Source organism: Jaculus jaculus, chromosome 2 (assembly GCF_020740685.1).
Source record: "Jaculus jaculus isolate mJacJac1 chromosome 2, mJacJac1.mat.Y.cur, whole genome shotgun sequence".
NCBI classification, from domain to species: Eukaryota; Metazoa; Chordata; class Mammalia; order Rodentia; family Dipodidae; genus Jaculus; species Jaculus jaculus.
This window is the reverse complement of record NC_059103.1, coordinates 95,237,402-95,243,658: the sequence shown is the minus strand read 5'-3', so window position 1 is coordinate 95,243,658 and position 6,257 is coordinate 95,237,402. Positions and strand designations below refer to the sequence as shown.

The following is a 6,257-nucleotide window of genomic DNA, read 5'->3' as shown; positions in this document are numbered from 1 at the left end:
GCTTTCACCTGGTCACAAATGAAGTCACCTTCAATCTCTTTACTGGGCACTGGGATGTGAAGAAGCCACATAAAGGAAGAGGAAGAGGGAGGAAGATAGAAGAACATCAGGGCTGAGGGAACAGGAAATTTAAAAAGAAAAGAAAATAAAGGTGGAATCAGACAAAGTTAATTTCTTCTCAGGGAAAATAGTGAGCACTGTAGTATTGGGGAGATTTGATTAAAAGGATGTAGCTATGAAACCAGGCTGAACACACACCAGTAGGACTGTTTTTTTGTTTTTTTTTCCCGAGGTAGGGTTTCACTCCAGTCCAGGTTGACCTGAAATTTACTATGTAGTGTCAGGGTGGCCTCTAACTCATAACGATCCTCCTACCTCTGCCTCCGGAGTGCTGGGATTACAGGCATGGGCCACCATGCCGGGCTGTGGGACGATTTTTTTTTTTTTTTAATCAGCAATTCTGTCTAAATCCCCAGACAGTGAGTAGCTGAATGGAGATCATAAGTGACCAGGCTGCTTCTATATGCAAGATGTGACTTGTAAAGGCAACACCAAATTTTCACCTGGCTCAAGCCTACTTGTCCAAAGTTGGCAAGGGAACAGCTCGGCTGGATTCCAGAAGGTGTTTCCACTTCAGAAATGGCTTGAGCATTTTTGGATATTCCTGGATCTCTGGCTCAGGGCTGTCTTCATTGTTGCCTGTTTGTTTTACATTTCCTTTCTCCCACTCTTCCCTTCTTCCTCCATCTCCTTTATTATTATTATTACTTTGAAATGGGGTTTCATTAGGAATCTCAAGCTGGTCTTGAATTTAGGGTCCTTCAGCTCAACCTCTCCAGCGGTGAGAGTACTCCAGGCTCAAAACTTCTCTAGGTTCAAACCTATTAATGGGCCTTACCAGGGCTGGGAGCAGACCCCATGGCTACAATATTTAAGGAGGCTCTTCTCAAGGTGCCTATACCTTCTACTTGCATAGTCTTATAAGGACCTCCTTAAGCTTTGTGCCTAGAAATGTTCCTTGCCTTGGGCTCCCTCAGAAGAGGAGCAGAAGAAACCACACCACCAGGGTCAAATCACACTCATGTCATCAATTTGATGGCTTTTTGGTTACCTCAACTGAACTTCTCTTTCTTTGTATTACTTTAAGGAATTCAAAGACCAGAATTTTGGCGTAGTATTTTGAATGCATTGAAATCGAGCTCAGGGAAGACCTGACTCATGTGTAGAATGACATGTCATAAATTCACCCATGACCAAAATGACCCCAGTGGCTGGAGATGGGGCAGCTGTCCTCCCTCTGCCTCTCAGCTCTCACAGGTGTTCTGCCTACCTTTTCCTCTTTTTCCTTTCCTACTCTTCTCTTCTCTTTCTTCTCCCTTCCCTATCCCTCCCCTTCCCATCCCTTCCTTTCCCTTCTTTTTTCTCCCTCTTTTTTAAAGATTTTATTTATTTATTTATTTATTTATTTGAAAGAGAGAGAGAGAGAGAGAGAGAGAGAATGGGCACACCAGGGCCTCCCGCCACTACAAACAAACTCCAGATGCATGTGCCACCACGTGGATCTGGTTTACATGGGCCCTGGAGAATTGAACCTGAGTCCTTAGGTTTCACAGGCACGCGCCTTAACTGCTAAGCCATCTCTCCAGTCCTTTCTCTCTCTTTTATTAATCAGGGTCTCATGTAGCCCAGCTGGCCTCTACTGAAGATGACCTTTGACTTGTGATCTTGCCTCCACCTCAGGAGTTCTGAGGTTACAGGCATGCAACATCATACCTGGTTTTATGAGGAACTGAGGATGGAATGTAGGGTGTTGTGTATGCTTGCCAAAACTTTAACAGATGAACTACTTCCCCAGCCCTGTGAGAATTTTCTTTTTAAAAATTTATTTATTTATTTACTTGAGAGAGAGAGAGAAAGGAGAGAGAAAGAGGGAGGGGCCTCCAGTCATTGCAAACTCCAGATGCATGTGCTACCTTGTACATTTGGCTTTATGTGGGTCCTGGGGAATCGAACCTGGGTCCTCAGGCTTTTCAGGCAAGTGCTTTAATCACTAAGACATCTTCCAGTCCCTAAGATAATTTTCTAATAAGCTTCCTCCACGTTTCTCTGCAGTTGCAACACCACCTCCCCCTCACTCTCCCTTCCTCTGCCTGACTCTTCCTCAATGACTCGGCTCCTCGTGGTGTCCACAGACCGCTTTAAGTATGCGCTCCAGCCCTCTGCGCTATTTAACCATGTGCGTTGAGGGTGGGCGGCCGCTGCGCCTCCACCGTGCCTGGAGCAGCAGCAGGGCCTAGGAGGAAACCAAGCAATGCTGGTTGGAAAATAGCTGGATGGGTGGATGTACTAACAAACCCCACTGAAGAATGAACATTTTATAGTTCAGGAAAGCAAGACTCAGATAAGTCAAGATACTTACCCATGGTCACACAGCTAATGATCAGGGCAGACCTGTGTACAGTGTACTAAATCAACCAGAAGCAAACCAAACCAAGACACACTGGTGGTGCAGTTTGCAGAAAAATGAGGAAAAGAAAGTCAAGAAGAAGCTTTTCGGAACTGGAGAGATGGTGTAGCGGTTAAGTCATTTGCCTGCAAAGTCAAAGGATCCCGCTTCGACTCTTCAGGACCCACATAGGCCAGTGTGTGTGTGTGTGTGTGTGTATGTATGTGTTTGTGTGTGTGTGTATGTGTGTGTGTATATATATATACGTATATATGTATATATATATACGTATATATATATATATACACACATACATATATATATATATATACATACACACACACATACATATATACACACACACACACACATATATATATTAAAAAAGTTTTTCATCACCTAGTGTAGTGTAATGGTCAAGGATTCTAGGCACCAGAAGAAATAATTGTTCCCTGATATACCTCTTTATCCAGATCCAAATCCATCTGAAATTATTTTTAAAACATCAGTTACCAGTTGCATGATTTATGAAGGATTTAAATTAAGTTGGACATGAAGATTAATATTGTCAACTGAACAAGATCTGGAATTATCTAGCAGACAAGCCTCTGTGTGTGTCTGTGAGCCAGTTTCTAGACTGGTTTAATTGAGGTGGGCAGACCCACACTGAGTGGCACCATTTCATGGGCTGGGGCACTGGACTGAGTAAAAAGGAGAGGTGAGAGCTGAGCACCCGGGTTCATCTCTCTCTGCTTCCCTACCACAGCTTCAATGTCACAAGTCACTTTCTGCTCCTGCTGCCATGACTCCCCTCAACTGATGGACTCTATAGCTTCAAACTGTAAGAAAAAAAAAAAAACACTCCCTCCCTTCAGTTGATTTTGTCACTATTTTTGTCACAACAATAGACAAGAAGCTAATGCGACAGATGAATGATACATGTGTCCTGCCCACTTCCTGTATTCCTGGCTGCTCCACCACCAGTGGTGAGGATGAAAAGAATAGTCCATGTCACACTCCTTTACGATGTCACTGGCACCAGCAGCTGATGGACGGCAAGACAATGAAAACTGAGTCCTTGAAGAAGCCAGTGCCTTTCAACTGTAAAACTACCAGTAGACAGCCACTGAGGAAAGCTGTCATTTCTGTCTTTCATTTTTCTGTTATATGAAGCAAAGATTATATATACATGAAATTAGAGAGAAGAGAGACAGACGGAGAGAATGTGCAAGCCAGGGCCTCCAGCTGCTGCAAATGAACTCCAGATGCATGCACCATTTTGTGCACCACATGGGTATTGGGGAAGTGATTCTGGCTTGTTTAGGCTTTGCAGACAAGTGCCTTAAGTGCTGAGCCATCTCTTCAAGTGCCCTGAAGAAAGAAACTTCAAAACGTGACCTAGAGCTGTCATAGAGAGCACTAAGAAGTGTCCAGTTTTCAGCAGTGAGCGAAGAACACTGAGGCTTGAAGTGAACATGGTCCAAGGATGGTAGGAAAGGTGGCAGCTGAGGGAAAGTGTCCCGCAGTTCAGGGAACGTGTCCTACTGCTCAGGGAACGTGTCCTCCAGCCAAGGGAGAGTTTGGGGTTTCTTTTCCTTCTCCAATCACAAGCAGCAGGCTCTTGGCCCTTGGGTGGGGGAGGATATTTCAAAGATCACAAGTACATTTTTTTAATTTTTTTGTTTATTTTTATTTATTTATTTGATAGTGACAGAGAGAGAAAGAGGCAGATAGGGAGAGAAGAGAGAGCATGGGCACACCAGGGCCTCCAGCCACTGCAAACAAACTCCAGATGCGTGTGCCCCCTTGTGCATCTGGCTAACGTGGGTCCTGGGAAATCGAGCCTCGAACTGGGGTCCTCAGGCTTCACTGGCAAGTGCTTAACCGCTAAGCCATCTCTCCAGCCCCACAAATACATTTTTACAATAAGGGAAATGGATCCCCAGAAGGAAATCAAAGAAGATGCCACAATGCTCAGCTGCTTGCCAAAGAAAAGAGACGGAATAAGAGACTGGATGAGCTACACCAGATAGTTAGAAAGAAAATAACGTAACTAAATGTAAACGATTAAAATGTGTGATGTCACCATAAACCTAAAGCTTTTCTGTGCATCAGCCAGTGTTTGTCTAACTGTATTTTGCCCTAGTTATTGAGATACTGAAGCCGACAATCAAGAAACTGGATTCACTGAGACTCAATTGTGCGCATTCCTTGTCTCCCTCGCCACGCTTGCTCGGATGACTGAACACCGGAGAGCCTGGCATTCCACTGGGCTTCAGCTCCTCCCAGGGTTCTACTCCGCCTATGACCTGTCCCTCCTGCTTGACAACATGTGCACGTGTACACACACACACACACACACACACACACACACACGCACGATTTCCTGGGGCTTCTTCCTTATCCACTATTTATTCAGTGACTGCTAAGGCTTGGCACTGTACTAGACCTTGAATTCACAAAAGTGAAGAAAATGGTCTTTCTGCTAGGGGTCGCTTAGGCACGTGCGGCCATGCAGAGCCAATATGCTGGTTGCCCCGAGCTGGGTTTGTCGCAAGACTTACGTGACCCCGCGGAGACCCTTCGAGAAATCCCGCCTCGACCAGGAGCTGAAGCTGATCGGCGGTACGGGCTCCGGAACACACGTGAGGTCTGGAGCGACAAGTTTACCCTGGCGAAGATCCGCAAGGCTGCCCGCCAGCTGCTGACGCCGGACGAAAAGGACCCGCGGCGTCTTTTCGAAGGTAATGCCCTGCTTCGGCGACTTGTTCGCATTGGGTTGCTGGATGAGGGCAGATGAAGCTGGATTACATCCTGGGCCTGAAGATTGAGGATTTCTTGGAGAGGCGGCTGCAGACCCAGGTCTTCAAGCTGGGCCTGGCCAAGTCTATCCACCATGCCCGTGTGCTCATCCGGCAGTGCCATATCAGGGTCTGCAAGCAGGTGGTGAACATCCCATCCTTCATTGTGCGCCTGGATTCCCAGAAGCACATCGACTTCTCCCTCCGTCCTCCATATGGTGGTGGCCGTCCAGGTCGTGTGAAGAGGAAGAATGCCAAGAAGGGCCAGGGTGGGGCCGGAGCTGGTGATGATGAGGAAGAGGATTAAGCCCATACTCTTTGAGCTTGGGAGGATTGTCTAGTTTTCCAGTCAGCTAATAAAACTACCAGTACTATGGGAAAAAAAAAAAGTGAAGAAAATACATAAAGTTCTTGCGTAACATGGAGTCGAATAGAAATAGAGATATTTTTGCAATCAGATAATTTGTACAGAGATTTAACTAGAAACAGTGCCGAAAGAATGTGGAACGTAGAGCACAAGCCAGTCTGGAGTGCGGAGGCAAAGGGTGACCTTCAAGTTCATTTGCCCAGTCTGATCTATATAGTGAGAGTGTGGCCAGGCAGGGCTACATATCAAGTCAGCCATTTAGAAAGAATTAAGTCTGAACGCAAGAGTAGCCAGATGTAGGGAGGGAGGCTCAGAAAGTGTATTCCAGGCAGAGGAAACAGCCTTTGCAAAGGTCCTGCAGTCAGAGGGATAGTGGCGTGTTAAGGACTATCAGATGCCAGAGGCACATCACAGGAAAGTAGAGCAATATGAAAGCAGAGCCATGAGCGAGGTCCCACAGAGTTGGTCTCTGAAGCCATGGTGAGGAATTACTTCACTCCAAATATTGTCAAGAAGGGCTGATAACGAGGCAGGGGGCTGGAGAAATAGTTTACGGGTTAAGGTGCTTGCCTACAAAGCCTAAGGATCCAGGCTCAATTGCCCAATACCCACATAAGCCAGATGCACATGGTCATGCATGCAT

At 46.0% G+C, this 6,257-nt stretch overlaps 1 pseudogene; it reads left to right on the top strand.

Annotated features, from left to right (window-relative positions):
- Positions 1 to 4,971: 4,971 nt before the first annotated feature.
- On the top strand, positions 4,972 to 5,621 carry LOC101611744 (annotated as a pseudogene).
- The last annotated feature ends 636 nt before the right edge of the window (positions 5,622 to 6,257 follow it).